Raw genomic sequence first — 12900 nt, 5'->3', positions numbered from 1 at the left:
AGTTCTACCATAACAAATACAAGGAATAGAATAGCATGTGTTTATTTGACTGTTAGATCCAATCTGTTGTCATAACTGACCACTGAAGGTATGTTCTACTGGTTGAATATCTGTTTTTGTAGAAATATTATCTCAAAAACGAAAGCATACTAATGTCTTTGAGATAGATTGAATCTATTTGTTTACATTTTAGAGGAGTCATATGGAATATATGCAGAAAGTCTAGAATATTCGTTTTAGTTAAGATGATCAGTACAGTTAACAACGAGAACACAACGAAAAAAAAGTGCATCGCATTGTGCTGCACATTTTTGAAAATACGATATATCATTAGAGGAATATCGAAAAGCCTATAAGGATAACAATGACGATACGCTTATGATTATTATCGAATTTCCCTTTTCTTTTTTCCAGTATGTTATGAAGACTGTTTTTTTTTTTTTTTTTTTTTTTTCAGTTTAGCTGGTGTTTTTCCAGGCTGGTGTTATTGTGCAGAAAAAAAAAAAAAAAAAAAAAAAAACAGAAGAAACAGAAGGAAATTCCATTATCTACAAGTATTCCTTGTACATAAATACTTTTCTTGTACAAATAATTATACTAGGAATTCTAAAAACTCTAGTCGGAAGTTTCTATAAACCGTTATTTTTTAATTACGTTTAAAACTTCTTCAATTAATATAATTAATGATTGCTTATCGTTTTATATGTCTAATTCACTCTTATAAAGCATTTCAATGTTAAATTTTAAAATGTTATCTTTATCGTACATTGTTTATTGCGTACCTGAAATTGTTAATTTATAATGTTCATTTTCGTACACCTTTTTTTGATTAAGCAACTGCTGATTTAGTTGGGCTTTTATTTTTAATTTCAACCGGTTATAAATGAATACAGGAGTGATTGAAGAAGTCTCATTTTTTTTATTGTTTTCTTCCAGATAACACTGCGTTGAGTACCTCTCTCTCTTTCTCTCAGATGGAGAATTTTGTCTTAATCTCTTCATCTGCAGCTTGAATACGAACCTGCAGTATCGGATTTTTGGAGTACGAAGAGCAATTTAATTAATTGTTATACCGATTTTATTATAGAAATTGCTGACATAGATCAGCGGTCCATCACATGTTCAAATATTGTAACAATCCTTCAGTGATATTGTCTGCATTTTCATCATTTTAAATTCTCATTAGACGGTACGAAATTTCGACAACACGAAACGAATACAATCAACGGTATTTCACTCTACTTTATAATCTTGAAAAAACCAAACATATAGTTCAATTATACTCAATGTTCCTTCTCCCAGAGGCAAGTTTATGACATCGCAAAGGTTTGTTTCTGTTTTCAAGCAGAATTCGATTCGCCATTACAATTTCAAGATGATCATCATTTCTAGAAAATGGGAGTTACAAGCGACGCAACCTACTGTATATAATCAGTGGCGGCTCGTGGCTTGAAATGGTGGGGGTGCTACAACTTTATAAACATGCATACATAAATATACATACATATTTAGACATCGTGTACCTATACCCTCTGTCCAAAAAGAAACCGAAGTTTTCGAAAATAGAAGAAACTAGTGGCGCCACCTGTTGCATCTTTTTGTTGTCGAAAGCGGCAACCTTCATTAGTGTTGTGTCAACTGTTTATGACATTTGTTTCATTAGAAGCCGAGTTATAGTGCCAAGAGTGACAGTGTGTTTTGACGAACGGTCGATCGTTCACGATATTCATGCCGTATACACAACGAATTGTCGATATCAATCGCTTCAAAACTTCGAGATAAAACTCACCATTGATCGCGTGGCCAGGCGGAAGGAATTTTTTGTGGATAATGCCCTTGGAATCGTAGAAACAAATCAGCATTGTTTTACTTTTGACTTCTCCAAGCGACTTTTTTTTCGGATGCCCCTCTTCTGGTGGTCTCCACTCAGCACTCTGGCCCTTTGTTTCCGGCTGATACTCAAAACACCACATTTTGTTACCAATAAAGATCGTCTCAAGGAAGTTCGAGTCCTTACGAGCAGTTTTAATGAGGTCCTTGCAGTATTCAATTCGATACATTTTTTGGTCATTGGTCAACTTGTGGGGAACAAATCACGAATTCAATTTACGAAGGCCCAAACTCTCGGTACAAATGTTGTGCACAGTTGATTTTTGAATCCCCAATTTACCTTCGATCATTATCCTGCACGATTTCGGCCTTTCGTTGATGAAATCACACACTTTTTGTGTGTTAACTTCGCTCAGCCCAGTTTTTAGACTGCCCAGCTTTTCGTAGTCCTCAAGCGTCTCACGACCACTTTGAAATCGCTTAAACCACTCGCAAACTTGAGTATGGGATAAGCATTCATGATTATATGCTTTTTGAAGCATTTGACACGTTTCGGTAAAACTTTATTGAGTTTAACACAAAAGTCAATCGCAGCTCTCTGTTTGAAACTCATTTTCCGACAGTTCGTCAAAACACACTGTCACTCTTGGCATTATAACTCGGCTTTTCTAATGAAACAAACGTCATAAACAGTTGACACAACACTAATGAAGGTTGCTGCTTTCGACAACAAAAAGAGACAACAGGTACCGCCACTAGTTTCTTCTATTTTATAAAAGTTCGATTTCTTTTTGAACAGAGGGTGTATATAGTTTACCCTTAAAAAAATAGAAACATACATTACTGTTCTACATTTTAAAACTATTGAAGAAAGTAGATATTCTAGAGTCAAATGAATGGTGAATTAATGGGAATTAATGTCATATTACCACAAAGTCACAAATGTTATAATTTTATTGATGTGCGTTTATTGAAGGCGGCATTGGTTTGGAGATACAGTCTCATAATTTTCTCCAGCGCTGTTTCATTTGCCTAGAAATGAATGTATTAGAACACAGAACTTTGGTCAATAATTATCAGCACCGTATCTCAGTAAATGGAATGCTATAAATCATTTATAATTGCTATTTCTGTCTATACTGTGTTGTGTTCAAAGTTTTCCCCAAAATCTTTCATCGTACCTTTAATTCGGCCCCTGCAGCAATTCATCACTGGCTGCTTAATGATGTGTTCACTGACTAACGACATTTTAATATTCTTTTGCGAGGGTAGACAAACCACACCACACAAGATGAAAGTGCCGATAAATCAAAAGCCCTACGTTTATCGTTAACACTACCCTAACATAAAAAGACGACATCGGCACTATAATAATATTCTTGTTGTTACTTCTAACTTATACTGATAACTTCGGCTTCACCTCTTCCCATTACCAAACAGTAGGTAAGTGAACCTTTTCGTTCTATAACTTAGGAAATGAAGCGTTCACTCCTTTTTTGGAGTCTTTTATTTTCTTATAGTATAATTTAAACTTTTCACAGTCAATTCGTTAAAGGAACTTCTATAATAAAAATAAAAATTCTGCTGCTATTATCAAAGGTCGATTATGGAACTTTGCAAAGTAAGAGAATATAATGGAAGGTCCTAATGGGAAAACTATTTGGTGGATAACACAATGTGAATTCTCTAATGTTTGAAGCTAAAACTCAGCTATGAGAATCATCAACTATTTCTGGTAAATTCTGAAAGATTTATGTGAGTAGTCATTGCATCCCATTGTTTATATATATTAGATGTTCTTCTAGCTCAGTTACAGGATGAAGAAAACAAAGTTTCAGGAAGGAAAATCGTCAGTTCAACAGCCCTGATGGAAGTTCTTCGCGTTGTAGACAGGATGACATTTCTTTATTTCTCTACATACTTGTTCTACTGCTTTATCAGTCCTTCAAAAGCAGTATTATTGATTTATTTTGTCTGTTATTTCAGCCAACTCGATACTCCATTTTCAACCACTTGATCATCCCAAAATGTTTGGACAAGTTCTGTGCTGTAAGGTGGATGTTGAAAGAATTCCCTCTGAAGTTCTTAAATTCTCTCCAGGGTTCCGGTAGCTGGCATCACCTTGCGTGCACTTTCCGAAAATTTCAACGATTATGTAATTTGTTCTAGGCTACTACGCGAGAAGAATCCATTGTGCACTCGCTACGCTGGCTGTCGTTATCCTCCTGCCATATCGGATCATTTGTTATACCCTTCTCACAGTTACTTCTATTGCAATCAGATCAGATCAGATCGATCTTCATCGTAAAGTGTTGAGTGTCCCTCCGAAAATTTCTGGATCCAGCAGTGAACCGATGCACACGTCACAAACAGTTATCGTCATAAGAAACGCACCATAGCATGCAGTTCGACAGTTACAGGCTGCTTGAGTACTTTCGCCATTTTAGAACAGCTTCAAGACATGCAAATGAGCACTTACGAATACATGTACTGCCATCTTCCTAGACTAGATTGTGCTGCTACCTAGTAATGCATACTGAAAATCATTCACTTTCAATTCATTCGTTCTGGTTTTGTTTATAACTACTGACTTTCCCTCGTATAGTAAATTTTAAATTGCGGAATTAACTGAAATTAAAATTTAACTATATTGAAAGAGAGAGAGATTATAGTTTTCAGGAACATCATGTTTTAAATTATATTCATTTATTTATAGCTACTTCTGCTTATCCGATCTGTAGCCGATATTATCCTTATCAATGTTTTGAACACATTTAGGTTGCTAGTACCGTTCATTCAATCTCTAAATAACCACAGTTATGTATGAATTTTTTATAAAATGCACGCAGAAATAAAGTTTATTTAGTTGCTTTTGATTAGGATAACTTTCTGAAGATTATTTTTACAGTGAAGAGTTGACACATCATAATACTTAACGAAGACAGATATTGCTACATTTTTTACCACATCTGCTCTTTTCTACAGAGGCATAATTTGATATTCTAGTTGAAGATAATGCCAGATTTCTTCACTTTACTAAACATTTCATAATTCAAAGGCAACCCTGAGATTATTATATGTTCATTGACTAAAATGTTAACAGCATCTCTGTTTTAAATGAAATTCACAAGTAACACGTGATCGTCAACACGTGTCAATCATCGACATGAGCTAGCATTAAATTATCTGTGAAAGACGATGTATGCCAATTAACTACACGGTCATCCAAAATGTAAGGAATCTGCAGGAACCATACCTCGTAAACAGCGCATGACAATTAAGGACACAAAGATTCCCTAAAGCAAGTCATTAAGGAAGTAGATACGACGTCAATATCGATGTGCAGAAGACTAGAGAAGGGTTCTGTGAACCAATCAGTTCCGACTCCTCTTATCTTATTTATATCATACAGAAGAACCAGCGAGAGTATGGAACAACAGTAAGAAGTCATCAGTACATCATAACTAAGGTGTGTTTTTCTGATATCACGATGGTTCTTAATACTATCCAAGTAAGGACCGTAATACTATCCATCTGCATGAACACCGTTGCCAATCAGTTAAGTCCATTTATTTCGCAATTTATTCTTTAATCTTACGGAATAATTCGCCATGTCGCAGGCATATGACCTCCAAGAGTGGCTACAGCAACATGGCCGCAGTTTCCCCCATACGGATTTACCTGCTTAATTTGTGAATCTCAATATCATCGTGTGCAGCTTTGGGATGTGCGGTACCAGATGCTTTTGACAAGCTCACAAAGTAAATCTGCTGAAATCTGATCTAATATATTTCGCTACTGTGTATAGTAAGCTGAGATGCTTAACTAATAAGAATGCGGTCGTTTTCAGTACCGCTACGTGGAGAAAGCATAGTTATGTTACAAATTAAAAATAACAATAAAATGAATTTCCAAGTTACATATTAAATTAATGAGAAAATGAATTCCAAACCTATGAGCTGTTGTCAATTATTTGGTTCCTTAGGTAATGACAAACGTGTAATAAGAATTTAAGAAGAATATTTTTTTTTAAATGGGAATATTAAAATTAACTAGCACTTAATTTGATGATCATTAGTTATTTTCAAGCAGTTAGACTGATAATCTAGTAAAGAGCTTTAATATATGTTTATCGTCATTAAATGTTTCATACATCGTTTAATAAAATGCAGCTGGAATTAAATGCAGAATTATCCGGCTATTTGACAACGGTGCGTGCATTGAAACATGAAGTTATGCCTTACGAACATAATTTAAAAGCGAAGGCATATTTTTCGAATAAGTTAAATAGACGAATAAGATGAACGATAAATCTCTCAAGATACCAGCTGATCATAATCCACTGATAAATATTCCAGAATCAGGCTGAAATGCGGACCTAATATATGAAACATAAATTCAGAATATGATTTGAGTTCTTTATATATAATTTTATTTTGCCATTCTATTTTTCATTCTGAAATGCGAAGGAGGAATTCAATGAATCCTAATAAATAGATTTTAAAATACAAACCCAAAATAAGTCTGACCTACGAAAAAATAATATTCCTTTAGTTTTCATATCACAATTTCGTTGACGTTAAACAGAACTTGAAATATGTACACAATACAATGATTTTGTATTATTTCAAAATACTCTCGCATGTTTTCCTGACATCCGAAAGAAAACAGGAGGGGAAAAGAATTTCAAAAATTTGTTATAGATGGAAATTCGTGGAATTTCAAGCGATAAAATATGTTTAAAGTGGGATTTGGAGAACGGCGGCGTCGTATAAGCGACGTGTTATGGGCGTTAAAGAGAAAAGCCGCTTCCATGTTCGAACGAATTCTGTTTTATTTATAGCCATGTGCGGTGCAGATGGGAGGATTAACGAGAAACAAAGTGAAAAAAAAAAGTAAATGTTGGATAAACTATAAAGATCTTAAGCTCAAATAGAAACTTTATTTATTTCTTGTTCGAGAACGATCTGAATTGCTAATGAATTTTGGTTCTGAATAATATCGTTTCTAAACCCTCTGAATGGAGATAATAAAATTATTCTTTCTCAGATAAAATTATTATTCCATTTAAAAGATTATATATTGCGCTCAGTCAACGTATATGGTACTAATAGTCATTGACTTTTGAAAATATTGCTAAGTGCTTTCAGAATGAGAAAAATGTCATAACTTTATTTTCTATATAATATTTTATCACTATTAACTGCATTTCTTAAAAATATTATATTTATTACTTGTATGTATTTTTATTGTATTTTTAATATTATTATATTATGTTTAGACATTTAAAATGAGGAAACATATGGTAATTTATTTTTATGCAACATGTTAGATTTCCATCAATAATACTCTTATTTTATTATTAGTACTGTTTTCATTTCTAGTCAAAACGTATATCTCGGCTAATGCCTTTCATTTCCCAAAGAGAGTAGGCGAGGCCATTTAGGCCTATTTTGGAAAATAGGGGAGCATCTCCACCCTTAGCCGATCATGAATAGCTGGACTAAGATTATCAAAAGATATTAATTGGCATCCGGATAAGAGTGTATGGCAGACAACTGCATTTATCTGCATCTCGTTGGCTCTAACACTATATATATCCGAAATAGTGTAAGTTCTGCAGTCGATTTTCTTGAGTTGCGGAATTAAAGACTGGAGTTTATGGTAGGGAAAAGTCTACCTTCCCTTTCCAGAGATAAGTTAATTCAGAAACCCGTCGAAAAAAAAATCTAGAAAAAGTTACTGTAGTAGGAGACTGAAATTGAGCAGTCTTTCTTCAGGCAGCCTTGATTTTTGGATTCAAAATCATTCCCAGAGAGATACATAGGCTTTAGTATACCAGACTAATTATTATAAACTTATTCCAAACTAATTATTATTATAGTCTAACAGTATATATCATATGCTGCTAGACTTTGAATATACTTCAAAATTAAAAAAAAAACCTTACAAAATGAAAACAAAGAAAACATCAATTTATAATTGTTTTTTGGAGGGATGAATGCATTGTTAGAAATTATTACTATTGAAACCTCTATGAAAGTTTCAATAGCAATAATCTCAAAAAACTCATGCAAGACGGGAAGTCACAATTCCACACATACAATTTATCATACGACGTTTAAAAAAAATAAATAAATAAATATATATATATATATATATATATATATATATATATATATATATATATATATATATATATATATATATATATATTCATCATCTCCTCACCATTCTCTTGGACAACGCATTCCAATCATTTGCTATGGAAAAAATCTGCTTCTGATTCCATTGCTCACACCTTCCTTTACAGCTTCCTGGCTTGATCGCTCGTTCCCCCCCCCATCTTCCTCATTCTAAAAACCACTGACTCTATGTTAATCTGGTAATAACTCCTAAACACCTTATATGTCTCAATGATATCCTTCTGCTCATCCTGTCCATCAGTTTCTGCAAATTGCATTTTCTCAATCTGTGTTTTTATATGCAGCACTCCAGAAATTGCTTTTATAAATCGTCTCTAGATACTTTTAATACATCTTCATCTTTTTGTAAACCAGGCGAATAAATCTCTGGACAGCATATATGCATCCATATATGGTCTGATCAAAGCGCTATACATTGTATCCATAACATTCTTAGTTCTACAGGTCCGCCCCCTCTGCACCATTCCCATAATCCGCTTTAATCTACTTACAATTTTAGCTATGTATTCCAGAAATTTTCCGTATTTTCCATAATCACTCCCAAATCTCTCATCTTGTTTACTTTTTCCAAAATATTTCATCCAATGTGTATTCTACATCCCATCTTTGCTTCCAATAATTTCAAAATCTTAGTCTTTGCAACACCTGACTAACAACCTCTTTATATGTCCATTCTTCCAATGCATTCTAGTTCTCTTGTAAAGCCAAAACATTCGCTGTATGTCTCATAGTTCTCCTCAAATATCATCTGCAAACAACTGCGTATTACCATTCGGACCTCTCCCAATATCATTAATATAAACGTTGAAGAGTTGCAGTCCCAAAACAGACTCTTGGGACACACCACTAGTGACTTTTGTCTTCTGAGATAACGCTTTCTACAGACAACTCGCTGATACCTGTCAGACAGCCAATCTCCAATCCAGCAAGCTGATCTACTGTTTAGTCCCATCCGTTCCAATTTAATTACTAGTTTGTCATGGTGGTGATTTATCAAAAGCTGTTTCAAAATCTAAATATACCACCACATAGTCAATTGAATTCTGAATCTTTTTCCTAACTACTTCTTTGGTTTACATCAACTCCAGACACAGAGGCTGCCCAATAATTCAAAGCCTTGTTCTTATGACGTGGAACAATTTTACTTTCTTTCCACACCTTTAGAACTAGACCGTGCAAGACTCATGTTAAAAGATATATCATCAAAGATGTTGTTAAATCCTTGGAACATTCCCTCAACAGACATGAAATGCCATCAGGTCCAAGCCTTAGTACTTTATAATGTAGGTGGTTCTTTATAATACTTACACTTTTTACATTTTGTATTTTTTGTATTTATAATTTATTTTTACTTGGCCCGGAAAACCTGCCGTAGCGAGTTAACATGAAACTTTTTCAAGCCAATTCAGGTCTCCAATAAGCAGGGAGGTGGTCTCACACTAGTGATGGAATTCATCTTCTACCTAAAGACAATCGAAAACATCCATGCCCACGGCGGTTTTCGATCCTCTAACTTCTTTATTGGATTGCTGGTATCCAAACCACCCTGGCCAAACAGACCAGTCATTCTTCATTATTCGCCAAAATCACAACAATGCATTTTGTTGTTCTCGAAGTCTAAGCAGAAAAAATACATTGTTATCATACGTGATATCGTGAATAAACATGCACTGTTTCGCAGGTGTAGTATATGTAGCAGTCAAGTTACTTTTTACAGAATTAACCCATTCGACAGAAAGAGTTAATTTCCTGAAATTACAAAAAATATCAAAATTCGTTCTGGATTAAACATGAGAAAACAATAATAAGGAAAATAAAATTACATCATCTGCATTAGCAGATGATGCAAATTATTGTAATTTTTAGATTCGTATGTCAGTGGAAGAAAACAATGCATTTCGGGTTAGACCTTTTAAACAGATGTATGGTTTCCAATTGATTTTGTTTCATTATAAAGCAGAGGAATTCCCTTTCATAGCCTTTAAAATAATGATGTCTCTATTTTTTCTGCATGCACAATTTTCCTTCCGTTTTTGCTATGTTTCTTTTTGATTGTCTGAAGCAAGTTTTTTTTTTCGGAATGACATCATTCGAACTGTTTTGAGATAAATAATGTTTCCTATTCTGTGTTAGCTGATATCAATCTCCTTATGTTGCATAGCAAAACAGTGATATATGAATGATATATATATGAAAAAGCTTTAATGACTGATACCGAGAGAAAAAAGATGACATGGTATATTTGAAAAGATACTACTAGTTTACCAGTTTCGTTGAATTGATCAACATCATATATATATAATGTATTTCACGTAATCTATATATTTCAGCACAAAAACAATAGTAACTGCTCCCTGAAACCTAGATGTATCCAAACAGTTACAGTGAAATGCATTCGAAAACATGTAACGTAATTTCTTTGTTCTAAAATCTAACGTTTGCATATTTTCATCGGAAGCAGACCAATACAGTTAAAGATTGTTTAAACTCATTAAATATTTATTGTTTTTCATGAAAAATGTACTGCAGCTTTCGAAAGATCTGTTTTTTTCTATTATCATAAATAAATAAAAATTACTTTCAATGGTTTTGAAATATTTGTGAATAAACAAAAAGGTTTGTTTACAGTATAACACGCTATTCAGAAGTTTTATTTCCATACAAATAGGAATAACACGTACAGTGTTATTTCAAACAAAAAAAGTCAACTATCACTACATCTACCATGAAAACTCCTCGTTCGCCGCAGGGTTTGCATAGGTGTTGAGAACGTCCGTATGGTCTGTGTTTTTTTTTACTTTTCCACCATGAGACGGCATGAAGTGGGTATCTTCCGTCCCACCATCAGGTGAAAGCCGAATAGAAACAGCATGGTTATACTTAAGAGCTCTTTTGCGTGATCGAATTTATGTGCATTAAGGATAAATATTACACGGAAAGAAATTTTCATCACCAGTATGTAGCAAACATATAGAGAAAGTTCATCCACTGAAAATAAAAATTCAAAGCACGACACAACAAATAACATGGCGACAATATCAGAGGTTTGTTGTTCTTCTTCCTGATGGATTAAGAGTAACAAGCGAATGCTTAGTGCAGCACTAGTATGCTGGAATAGTTGTAGCTGGCAAATCTAGTGAATTAATTTTAGCTGGTAAATCATGCAGCAAATCTTGAATTCACCAGATTTGCTGCATGACATTTTCATCACTATATTATAATATTTTTTACACAACCTCATTGCCAAAGGTTCTTGCACCAACTGATTTCTATCTGTTTAGACCATTAAAGCACACGTCAGTAGCAAGAAAGTCGCACTCAATGCTTTATTCAGCATTCTGTGGTTTCCTGGTTAAAAAAATATGGGATTGCTTTTACATTAGTGCACAAAAGCATTGCTGAAATAGTGAGCCAAATTTATAACAATCTTTTAGGACTATGCGCAAAACTGATATGTATTAAAACGCATCTATCTACTTAAGAGGCGTCTATCTATATCGGAACAGGTTCTTATATAAAAGCGCGTATTAACTTGTTTTTTAAAGACCTCCGCATGCACGACGAGCTTTGTACATCCTAATGTAACATTTTATGAATATATGTAAAAGTGGAGCATTTAAAATTCGCTATTAATATTACATGAAAAGATGTTATAATCTTCAACTATGTTTATATCTTTCAGATCTATGATGAATGTTATCCAGAATTATTTGACTTTGTATTGATACATTAGGAACACGTCAATAACGCGAAAGGGTTCATTACTATTTACGCACAAATAATTTATATCTCACAGGTAATTTTATATAATAGATGCTCATTTCTCTTCTCTTCTCTTTTCCCTTCAATGCTCGATCTCTAGGCAAGGGTATTAAGAGTCTCCTGATAAGAAATTGAATTATTAAATAAAACGGAAATATAATATTTTCTGATGAACAGCTTTTGAAACAGCCGTTTTCTTATTTCCTAATGGTTGAAAAACCCGATGCATTTCTTACTGTTATGATATATCCATCGCAATCTGCTGAATTGCTGAAGAGTTCTTTTAGATTCCCTTATGTAATGTTTTATAAAAATGCAATAACATGCTATCAGTATATGAAATAAAAGTGAGTTGCATCTGCAATATAGTGCACTTTCTTCTCATCTAGATAAATAAAGCATTTGTAACGTTTTATTTCCTTTTTAGACATATGAATCTTCGCAATAGGAATTTAATATATGAATAAACACGAAAAGGAACAAATATCTTAATCAGCAGAACCTTTTCACCATCCGATGGGAAATTATGCACTGCTTGTCGGCAGCGCCACCTCAGGCGCTGCCGACAAGAAATGAAAATTGACAATGAAAATTTCCATGCTTGCTCTCTACAGAAAGATTTCCCAACTCAACTCACCAAAGCTCATCCAGTGTAATAAATGTAGCATACATTTTCTTCATGCCGTTAATGTAAAGAAAATGAAAACGCTATTGCTATGTTATACATACCAGCCACTGAATTAGAAACTTCGTAGAAATTAGCGAAGTTTCTAATTCAGTGTTTCTAATTCGAAGTTAAGACAGTCTGTCAAAAACCTATTCTTTTTCAGTTCACTGCGCATAGTTCGTTATGATATGGGTCGGGAACAGCCTTCATTAAAGGTTTCAGTCAATTGCTGCACAAAGGAAGGTCTGTTTGTCGTTTCTCAGATGATTGCGATCTTGTTCCTGACAGACTTAGGACCACGGTTACGCCTCTCAGACAAGCAATGTGCGTTATTTTTCCACTGATCAAACACCCGAGATATCTCTCTTTTTAAAAAACCAATCAGCTCACAATCAGATCAATTCAAATATTTTAATACAACTCTGTAACTCAGCA

Source organism: Typopeltis vanoorti, chromosome 16, assembly GCF_054136105.1.
Source record: "Typopeltis vanoorti isolate ZY-2024b chromosome 16, IOZ_Tvanoo_1.0, whole genome shotgun sequence".
Taxonomy (NCBI): Eukaryota; Metazoa; Arthropoda; class Arachnida; order Uropygi; family Thelyphonidae; genus Typopeltis; species Typopeltis vanoorti.
The sequence above is the reverse complement of the archived record's forward strand: the minus strand, read 5'-3'. Positions refer to the sequence as shown.